The sequence below is a fragment of the Hibiscus syriacus genome, unplaced genomic scaffold, assembly GCF_006381635.1.
Source record: "Hibiscus syriacus cultivar Baekdansim isolate YM2019G1 unplaced genomic scaffold, ASM638163v2 tig00110429_pilon, whole genome shotgun sequence".
Taxonomy (NCBI): domain Eukaryota; kingdom Viridiplantae; phylum Streptophyta; class Magnoliopsida; order Malvales; family Malvaceae; genus Hibiscus; species Hibiscus syriacus.
The window spans coordinates 7,698,424-7,710,399 of record NW_024062733.1 but is presented as its reverse complement, the minus strand read 5'-3'; the positions used below and the strand labels follow the sequence as shown (position 1 = coordinate 7,710,399).

General features: G+C 33.5%; 1 long non-coding RNA gene across 1 annotated transcript; it reads left to right on the top strand.

Annotated features, from left to right (window-relative positions):
* The first annotated feature begins 1,085 nt into the window (after positions 1 to 1,085).
* On the top strand, positions 1,086 to 8,112 carry LOC120124892. Its single transcript, XR_005516313.1, has 3 exons — positions 1,086 to 1,095; positions 6,390 to 6,394; positions 7,968 to 8,112. It is a non-coding gene; the product is annotated as an uncharacterized LOC120124892 (long non-coding RNA).
* Positions 8,113 to 11,976: the final 3,864 nt, after the last annotated feature.

Below are 11,976 nucleotides of genomic sequence, written 5' to 3'. Positions count from 1 at the left end.
TAAGGTTATTATTATATTGCCTCACTAAGTCGATGACTTAGCGTGTGAGTGTTGCATAAGTAGGATTCGATAAAGTAGACGATCGAGGTTAAGCAACTGGACAACATTACTCCTGCAACTATCAGATCATAAGCAACTTAATAGTATGTCATTTTGTTATGTAAATCAATGTTGGCATGTAATAGAAGGTTAAGTTATGTATGCTCTGAGTATTTTGTGAATCTTGTATAAACCTATATATATATATATATGTAGATTATCGTATTTTTTTAATATAATTCAAATGTTTTGTTATTTTCTTAAGAATAATACTTTAAAAAGGTAATGTGACATCTCAGACTCGTATCCGGTTCGGGTACGGGTTGGGGGTGTTACATTTAATGGTATCAGAGCTATGGTTTAGCCGATTCTAGGCATAAACCAGAGTCTATAGAGTTTTTAAATGGTATACATGCCAACATATAGTGAGAACTTCTGATCTGGTATAGTATGAGTATGTTGTTTTGTTAATAGAACGATGTGTTTATTCTTATTAGATGTCCGAACATAGTAGCTCCCGAAGTGAAGTGAGAGAGGATAGGCCTGCTAAAAGCAGTAATTCACCTGCCCTGGCCAGGCAAGGTGAAGGACATGCATCTTAGGGAGTGCCTGTACAAGACCAAGATACTTTATTCAGGACGTTGGACACTATTCTAACGCGTCTTCAACCTCCTGCTCTACCAACTCAAAGAATGAATGTAGCAAAAGAGTTGAGAGGTTTAGGAGCTCCTGAATTTAAGGGAGAAGTCAAGGAAGGTCCGGTTGCGGCAGATCTTTGGTTAAATGATTTGAAAATCATGTTGGATGGTCTCCACTGTTCTGAAGTGGAGAAGTTAGATGGAGTTGTCTCGTTGCTGAGGGGTTAGGTGAGGATATGGTAGACGAACATCACCATGAGGATGTCCAGTGACCAGTTGACTTGGTCTTTGTTCTTAGATGAATTTAAAAATAAGTACATTAGAGATCAGTTTATTCGGCATATGAAGCAGGAGTTTTTGAATTTGAAACAGATGAACCGCTCTATATATGAGTATGAGTGCGAGTTCAACAAGCTGAGTCAGTTCGCAGCCGAGCTTGTGCCTACTGAAAAAGATGCTTGTGAGTGGTTTGTGGAGGGATTACGCCCTAGATTGAAAGAGATGCTGATAGTATTGAATTTGTCCTCGTTCCAGGAGGTGATCAATCATGCAAAAGCTTTAGAGAGAGCCCAGAATGAGAGATTCGGGGATTCAAGAGTTCAAACATCAAAGAGGACAGGTGTTTCTTCCAACTTAGCACCATAAAAAAGAGGAAGAGATTCGGGATTTCGAGCACAAGCTAGATCAGAATCAGTTGTAACCCATCTCATTTTGGCAATTTCTTTATATTTTATGGTTATTATTATATTGCCTCACTAAGTCGATGACTTAGCGTGTGAGTGTTGCACACATAGGATTTGATAAAGTAGATGATCGAGGTTAAGCAGATGGACAACATTACTCCTGCAACTATCATATCAGAAGCAACTTAATAGTATGTCATTTTGTTATGTAAATCAGTGTTGGCATGTAATAGAAGGTTAAGTTGTGTATGCTCTGAGTATTTTGTGAATCTTGTATAAACATATATATATATGTAAATTATCGTATTTTCTTAATATAATTCAAATGTTTTGTTATTTTCTTAAGAATAATGCTTTAAAAAGGTAATGTGACATCTCAGACTCGTATTCGGGTCGAGTACGGGTTGGGGGTGTTACACTCCCGTAACTAGGATGGAAGCTATTAGAATGTTATTAGCATTTGCATGTTTCAATGAATTCAAATTATATCAAATGGATGTTAAAAGTGCATTTTTAAATGGTTTTATAAAAGAAAAAGTGTATGTGGAACAACCTCCTGGTTTTAAAGATTCAAAATTTCCAAATCATGTTCTTAAATTGACAAAAGCTCTTTATGGTTTAAAACATGCTCCTAGAGCTTGGTATGAAAGATTGTCAAATTTTTTAATCGAAAAAGGTTTTTCAAAAGGGAAGGTTGACACTACATTGTTTTTAAATCATAAAGGTAAAGATTTATTAGTAGTTCAAATTTATGTTGATGATATAATATTTGGTTCTACTAATGATGTTCTTTGCCAAGAATTTTCTAAGCTAATGCAAAGTGAATTCGAGAGAGCATGATGGGGGAGCTCTCATTTTTCTTGGGACTCCAAATCAAGCAAAGAAAAGATGGCATCTTCATCAATCAAGCTAAGTACGTCAAAGATATGCTCAAGAAGTTTGGACTGGAAAATGGGAAACCTCATGACACTCTAATGAGCTCATCAACAAAGCTTGACATAGATGAAGGAGGTAAATATGTGGATGTTAAATTATATAGGTCAATTATTGGCTCTTTGCTTTATTTAACTGTATGTAGACCGTACATTATGTTTAGTGTTTGTTTATGTGCCATATTTCAATCATGTCCTAAGGAGACACATTTACTAGCTGTTAAGAGAATCTTTAGATACCTTAAGGACACTCCTAGTTTAGGACTTTGGTATCCTAGAGACTCTAACTTTAGCTTGCATGCCTTCTCTGATGCGGATTATGGAGGATGCAAATTAGATAGGAAAAGCACCTCTGATACTTGCCAATTCCTTGAAAATATGTTGATTTCTTGGTTTTCAAAGAAACAAAATTGTGTGGCATTATCTACCACTGAAGCGGAATACATCCGGTAGTTGATGTGCACAAGTTTTATGGATGAAACAACAACAACTTTTTGATTATGGAATTGAAGTAGGTATCATTCCTATCAAGTGTGGCAATACTAGTGCTATTTGTCTCACTAAAAATCCCATCCAACACTCTAGAACTAAGCATATTGAAATTAGACATCACTTCATTAGAGATCATGTCGCTAAGGAATATGTAGTTCTAGAATTTGTTGATACTTTGCACCAATTAGCGGACATTTTTACAAAACCTTTAGATAAAGAAAGATTTTGGAAACTTAGGAGAGAATTAGGTTTAACTGACCTTTCCTCACTTAATGTTTAAATTAATTTTAGCACTTTTATGAATAAATGAAAAATGTTTATAATAATAAATTTTTTATTGCATTATTTGCTATTAGTTAGGGGGAGTTTATGTTCTTTGGAGAAAATTAATTTTATGGATTAAATTGATTGATTGAACATGATTAATTTTCAATATATGAGTTGCCAATACCACTAGAGCTAATTAATTTAGCATTTTGAGTGTTTAAAATGGATTTTTGACATTTTTGTGCATAGAGTATCGATACCCCCTTTGAATAGGTATCGATACCCCTGCAATAGGTATTGATACCATCTTTGAATGGGTATCGATACCCCCTGATGGTACTGATACCCTCCACGGGGTTTGTTGATAAACACCCCAAATAAACCACATTTTCTCAAACCCTCTCTTCTCACTCTTTGCCGCCGTTCCCTCTCTCCATCTCCCCTAAATCACTACATTGCTTCAAAACATCGATTTTTAGTCGGAATTTGTTTGCATCTCAACTCCCAATCCTGTTTCAATCATTAATTCGTGCAAAATATCACTATATTCCACTCAAATCCAAAATTTTCAAGGTATTGTTCAAAAACCTCTATTTCAATTAATTTTTGAACTTAGGACTAGTTTAGATTAGTTCTGGTTGAAATAATTATCGGGCATTAATCACATGTTTCTTCTAAACTAGATTCTACAACTAATTTCATCAAAAACACAATACTTTTCAAAAAAATTCAAAATTTCGAAATAAAAAAAATAATATATATATATATATATATATATTATTTTTGAAAATCATGGGTTTAATTGATGTTTTTGATTCAATTATGTTATTTTCATGAAAAACTATACGTATTATGATTCTTAAACATTATTTTTAAAATAGTTTTAAAACATTATTGAGTTTTTGGGATTGATATATTTGCATACATGTGTTTTCAAAATTGCAGGTTATCCATTCTATTCCGATTTCCTAAGTCATGTCTCACAAACGACCTAGGTCCTCTTCTAGTCGGCCTAACTGACCTCAAAACCCACCTCCAAATCCAAATCCTCCAATTCCTCCTCAAATTCCTGATTCCATTATGACTATAGGTAATTCGTGCTTTAATGAACCTGGACGTAGACAAGATCTACACTATAGGTATTCTCATTACTTTGAGTCATATAAAATTCGCGAAGAATGCATCTTGTCCCTTCAATCTATGGTAGATATGAACTTTAGATATCTACCTACCCTATTAGATTGGAAATTTGATAAACTCTGTCAACTCGAACCGATTGTTTATCAACAACCCGTTCGAATCTTCTATTCCAATGTCGTTTGCATTCAAAATCAAGAATAAATTACAAACATAGGGATTCGATCCTATCTTCTTGGTCAATTCATTTAGATTGATTCTCAGTATATAGCAAATGCTTTTGACTTAGATGATAATGGATTATACAATGAAAAATAAATCATAGGTTCCCGTTACAAGGTTAGATCAAGTGCGAGTATCTTAGATCATCACGATCGATTTCTTCATCTTTTGATCTCTTGGTGGTTTAGACCATCCGGAGGAAAATACTCCACTCTTAGAGCCTTAGATTTGTGGTTGATACATTGTATCCATAATAATATGAAAATTAACCTTCCTTATATTATCTTTTCGGTTCTCGTTGACACCGTGAATCTCGTTCCTAATAAGAAAACTTGTCCAAGTCTAGTTTATGGTTGTCTACTGAGTAACTTGTTTAAGAAAACCGAGCTTAGGGTACAGCTTGATGTAGCCATCCCTCTCAAAACCAAATTAATCTTCTTTCCTTAACGAGATCAGGATGGACAAAGGATAAGGAAACCGATGTATGGGTTCGATCCTCTGAGGAAACTCCGGGAGCTAGTTCTTCACGAGCTCCACCGGGAGCTGATGACGATCCAGAGCTTCAACAAATAATGCAAGATATTGACGAAGCCGACGACGAGCCGGAACAGCCTAAAGAACAAGCACAACAAGCGGATCAAATGCCTCCATATTTTCAATCTTTTATGGAGACATTCGATTTTCGATATGTATCCATGGATTCACGCATAACTTCCATAAAGTCTCATTTATCCACAATGGGAGCTCAACAATTGGAAATTCTCTGGGAGATACGCACGAACAATACAACTATGAATGAACGTATTAATGCACTCACACATGTGATGGCAGCTATGCGAGCTCATTATCCTCCTCCTGATCCTCCAACGGATGCTTGAACCTTGCTTTGCTTTAGATATCTAGGATTGAACTTAGAACTTATTGTTTTTAGCTTTTTTGATGCTTTTGTGGATGTTTAAATTTGCTTTGAATATTTGTGATTTGAATTTGTTATGGATATTTTAGATGTTTGGGATGGTAATTGTTGGTTTGAATGTATTTATTTGAATATTGAACTTAAAAGTCTATTAATTTTGCATCATTTAGAATATATGACCAATTTCCATTGCACATTTGTTTATGAATATTGATTATGGAACTCATGGTTATTCTTTCTCTTGATTTTGATTTAGCAGCTTAAGCTTTATCTAATTCACATCAATTGGCAAAAACTTGTTATATAAACCTTTTAGAGTCTTCTTTTTTATTTAACAAAAAGGGGGAGAAGTGTTAGAGTAAGGGGGTAATTTTTTCAATTTTTTCAAACTTGATTTCAAAAATGATTTTCAAATAGAAAACCTTAAAATTACTAAAATGTTTTGTTATATCAAAAGGGGGAGATTGTTGAAAATATTTTGATGTTTCGATATAACAAATTAAGTGTTAATTAATTTTAAGATTTTATATTGAATTATATATTCTATTAAATTATTTGAATATGAAAATTATTACTCCAAGTTTTCAAAAAGTCTATTTCAATACTTACTCAAGTGTAAAATTAAGTTTCAATCTTAAAATATTTTTGAAACAATTTTTACAAAGTATTTCGAGTCATATTCGAGCCAAAAATAAAATTTACTTAGTATGGTATCGATACCCCCTATAGAGTACCGATACCCCTATGAACGTTTTGGTTTCGAGAAATAACAAAATGCTCGGATGGTACCGATACCCCTATGAAATGGTACTGATACCCCTCAGGAGGTACTAATACCCTAAGGCATATAACAGTCAAAATATTTAAATTTTACACTGCAGGTATCGATACCCTATGAAGGGATACCGATACCCCCACGCTCCAAGCTGTTTTATTAATTGTTTTTCACACTACAACGGCTCTAACTTCATCCAAATGGTTCCCAACGGTTAGAATCATCCCAAGGTGTATTTAAACAAGTTCTGAAGCCATTGATAAACAAGAAATCATTGAGAAACAAGAGAGAAAGTATCAAACACCAAGTTTGTGCAATTCAAGCCAATTTTCCTTCAATATTCATTTTGCTTTCAAAAACATACATTATGCTCATTTGTAATCATTTTTAGTGTTCTTTTCTTGTTCTAGAATTGTGCAAACATCTTACTTTGTGAGGTTTTCTTGTAAGTTTGCGAAATTTGTGTATTTCTCTTTGGGAGAGAGTGTGCTCAAGAATTGAGGTATAATTCTTAAGGGAGTTGTAAGGTTACTCTTTGTCCTCAAAAGAAAGAACAAATTAGTGAATTTGTTGGAAAATCCTTAGTGTGGATAGCTAAGGTAGTGGACGTAGACTTTGGTTGAGAAAGTCGAACCACTCTAAATCGCTATGCAATTACTTTTAATTTTCTGCAAAATCTTCCACCAATTTTTTAATTGCCAATTCACCCCCTCTTGGTCGATTCCATCAATCGATTAACTCAACAAAATTGAAAGTACGTTGATCAAACTAGGAGAGATAATAAAATTCAGTGAGGAACGGTGTAATTTACACTAAAGTTTACACTAAGTTATCTTATTTTTTAGTACTATTAATTATAAGGGTAATCTATGTCAAATATCACTCATCTTTAAGTTCGTACTCGAAAATGCCATCGATATTTCAATTTTGCCAATTTTAGCACGGGCGTTTATGTTTCACTGCAATTTTGCCACTCCGCCGTTAATTCGTTAACGGGACGATGACATGGCATCTTTTTTCCGTGACGGCGATGACATGGCACCCTCATCAAAACGACGTCGTTTTGGCACGACCGTTTTGATGCTCAAAAAGCTCAAAACGACGTCGTTTTGTTGATGAAAAATATGTTTTTCATGAGATTCGAACCATAGACCTTTAGAATCCAAATCTAAATACCCAACCACCAAACTAACTTAAGAACTTGGTATAATCTTAACAAAACTATTATAAATTTGGTTCTTCATGTGAAAAAAATTATGATTACTAGTTGTTTAGTCGATTTTTGGGATTGAAGCCTGGTTTTTTAATCAACAGATACCCGAAGACCTTCATTTTGTTCTGAGAATGAGGCATACCTTTAAATCTCTTGGATACCAATCTGGTTTCTGTCTGTCTCAGTTATTTTCATTGAATAGAAATGGTTCGTCACTATCGACTATTCTTTCGAAGCAGTCCACCGTTCCAATGTTGCCACCTCCTCCGCTCTTCAATTGGAGCCAACAACCACTTCCGACAACAACTAATCCGACGCTTGCTTCGCCTAATTTTCAGAACCCGGTTAGACTTGGATTTCAGCAACCCAAAGACGAAACCCACATGTTCCTACTACCACGTTCGTCCGAAACCCAAATGGAAGACATGATGGTTGAGCATGAAAACGACATCAAATGGCCTAATGGCTTGAGTTTCTTCAGTGCTCTCACCGGACGAACCGAAGACACCAAGCTTTTATTCAACTCTGAGAGCGTAGGGAACAAACCAGAAACAAACCATCACCCACTTATACTCGAAGAAAAATACTCGAATCAAAATCCATATAGCTTGGATAGTCATCCGAAGAATACGAGGAAGATGGATAAGTTAAAGAACTTTCTGATACCCGCAAGGATGGCAACGTCTTCATCGTCGACTTCAGTCGAGCATCATCAGCACCAACCCGGGGAGTATAGGAACTCCGAGCCCGGGATGTACACGGATGTCATGGAAACGTTCTTGGAATGAAATGCAGAAGAATTAGGGTTTGTTTGTTTGTTTGAATATTTTCACATGAAGATAATGAGGAAGATAATGAGGGTGACGGTGGTAGCGTTGCTATTTATAATAGTTTTGCTAAGGTTATACCAAGTTCTTAAGTTAGCTTGGTGGTTGTGTATTTAGATTTGGATTCTAAATGTCTACGGTTTGAATCTCATTAAAAACATATTTTTCATCAACAAAAGGACGTCGTTTTGAGCTTTTTAAGCATCAAAACGGTCGTGCCAAAACGACGTCGTTTTGATGAGTGACATGTCATCGTCGTCACGGAAAAAATATATCATGTCATCGTCTCGTTAACGGATTAACGGCGAGTGACAAAATTGCAGTGAAATATAAACGTCTTTATTAAAATTAACAAAATTAAAATGTCGATGACATTTTTAAGTCCGAACTTAAAGATGAGTGATATTTAATATAGATTATTTAAATTATAATTGGGGGCAGAGTGGGGCCAGGTGGAGTCTGGGATCCGTGGGTGTGTCGGACATTTACCGTATTGGTATGGTCCTTTTCCGTATACCATTTTGAGTTTTGTGCCATTCATTTTAGTTTGCAGGCTGTTACAAAGGCCCACCCGCTGTTTAGAAACGCGTGGAACACGCATCTCCAGCCAAAACTAGCAGGGATTGGCAGATCCGCCTGATGTCGGGGACAATTGTTTCTCCCCTCTTTTGCATGCCTCGCTGTACGTAATTATCATATGTTTGTTTGGTCTGGTTTACATTTAATTGTCATATATGTATTATACATTAAGTTAATCTATTAAAATATTTCAATTTCAATTTAATATTAAAATTAAAGTTAGAATTTTTAAAAACAATAATAATAATAAAGAGTAGGTTATTAAATTATGTGATTCATTTTATTCTCATAACTAAATAAAAAGACTGACGTAATAATTTTAAAATTCATATAATAACACGTCTAGTTTTCATATTTATATATTTAATAAGATTAGACCTATTTTAAAATATAATAACACGTTTAGTTTTCTATCATTAGTGTGCCGGTCATATATTTTCTTTTTCGTTTTTGTTGATTGATGACAACATTAATTTTAATGTTGGTTGTCAACCGTCGATATTATTTTTTATATTTTTTATTTCTATATCGTATATTTATTTTCTTTTATTTTTTTATTTTCAATAATTCTATTTGTGTTGCATGTTTTCATATGCTTTTACAACATGTTTTCTTATGCTTTTTGACATGTTTTTCTGTTCTTTGGTCGTTTTTCCATTTTTTTTTCTCAAGGTTGATTTGATATCGCCACAACAGATCAATATGACACTTATCAATATCTTGTTGATCTTCCCTGCTTTGGACCATCGAATTGGATTTGAATACCCAATTTGCGTTTGTGGATAGCTTTTCACGTCGCTCGATTCTGATTTGCGATTTATCAGTGATCTTTCAATAGTTTGATCTCCTTTTGTGGTTTGTTTACCGATGCGATCAGATATGTTTATATCTATCTTTGTTCGAGTTTCTTGGTTAGATTTAATCTTTCCTTGTATGATCCTTATGTAATCTTAAGTTGCTAATTTTGTTTCAATGATTATAGGAAATTTTCCTAGTTATGTGTTTAATTACGATTGTGATTGTAAATCATTATTGTAATTTGAAATATTTATTATTTTAAATAAAATTAGTTGCTTCTATCAAAAAATTATAATTTAATAAATTTAATTTTTAATATTTATAAATTATTTTAATTTAATCATGTTTTAATTCTAAATAATTTAATAAAGTTAACCATCTAACAAAATAGCTATAGGTTCTACTAAAAGGGTTGTTCAAGTGGTAAATAGTTTGATATCGTTTAAGTAAAGTCTCATTTTCGAGTCGTTGTGTATGTAAAAAAATTTGTTTAGAAACTTACCCACTAAAACCAGATGTGTGACTCAGGTCAATTCAGATTAATTAAAGTGAAACCTCGAAACTAGAGGGGAAAAATAGGTACTGGTTCTAAATAAGCTTAAAAAATGGGACGGGCTTTGCAGTTGGACCCACCACAGAATAAGGCTTGAGAGTACTTGGTGACTCGGCGGGTATCCATTGTTCTACTCGGTACTCACCCATATGAACTTACGGGCTATGATGAAGCAACATTTTGGAAGTTAACCCTAATGTGACGAATGACTGTGAAATAAGAATTTATTATGTGATTTAAATGATAAAAATAATTAAAAATTTTAAATTCAGATAATTATATTTAAAAGATATATATATCATCAATAATTAAAGAAAATTATGAAATAGATGGAGTAGCATAAAGGATATATAGCTCAACTGGAACTCATTTTCCCAATTTAACATTAATATGTTTTTCACGAGTCAAATGACATCTGTGGTAAAAGAGTTGTTCTCTTTAAGGTATTGGATTTAAGTACTAGAAATGTTAAGAGTATGAGCGCTCAATGTCAATTGGTATAAAGTTATTTTAAAACAAATATTACCTTGTACTTATCCTAAATTAATAAAAAAATGATATACTGTATTTTACATTGCGACTAAAGATTATTGTTGAGTTAATCGATCGACGAAATAGCCAAGAGTGAGGGTGAATTGGCAATTAAAATTTTGGTGGAAACTTTTGCAGAAAATAGAAAATATTTGCACAGCTATTTAGAGTGGTTCGACTTTCTCAACCAAAGTCTACGTCTACTATCTTAGTCATTCACACTAAGGATTTCCCAACAAATTCACTAATTTGTTCTTTCCTTTGAGGACAAAGAGTAACCTTACAACTCCCTCAAGAATTATACCCCAAATTCTTGAGAACACTCTCTCCCAAAGAGAAGAATACAAATTTCGCAAACTTACAGAAAACCTCACAAGGCAAGATGTTTGCACAATTCTAGAACAAAGAAAGAACACTCAAGAATAATATAATTGAGTACAAGTAGTGTTATTGAAAGTAAAAATGAATATTAAATGAAAATTGGCTTGAAATGCTCAAACTTGATGTTTAAGGGTTTCTCTTTGTTTTTCTCACAATTCTTGTTGATCAATGGCTCCTCAGCTTGTTTAAATACTCCTTGAATCACTTCTGAACGTTGAGGATTATTGGAGAAGTCAATAGAGTCGTTATTGTGTAATTATCATTTAAAAAATCTATTGGGAGCATGAGTGTATCGGTACACTGTTATGGTGTATCGGTACACTGTGTGTAAAATTCAAATATTTCGACCGTTATATGACCGAGTGTATCGGTACACACCAGGTGTATCGGTACACTATTTACATTCGATGTTTTAAAAGAGCCATGAGTGTATAGATGCATGGTTGTGCATCGGTACATAAAATAGCTTCGATGTTGGGTGCGCATCGATACACTAAAGAGTGTATCGGTAGATCCCTTTGTAAAAATTGATTTTTGGCTCGATTATGGTTCGAAATACTTTGTAAAATTGTATCAAAAATATTTTAAGATCCAAACATAATTTTACACTTTAGTAAGGATTAAAATTGACCTTTAAAAAACTTGAAGTAATATTTTGATATTCGAATAATTTAATCGAATATACTTAAAAATAATTATAAAATCTTAAAATTCAATAACACCCAATTTGTTATATCGAAACATCAAAATGTTTTCAACAATTATATTTTTAAATTTAAAGAAAAGTGTACAAAACTAAAACGAAAGTGATTAATTATGTAGTTTACTCATATTATAAAACTTAATTTGTAAAAATTTGATAAATTAAATAAAATTTAATAATTATTTAAAGGCTTAGTGCCCAAATAAGTGTCCAAATTATATCTTTTGTGCTAAATACGAGCCTACATTTTTTTTGGCCCATTTGAGTGCCTAACGTTAGAAAAGTTAACA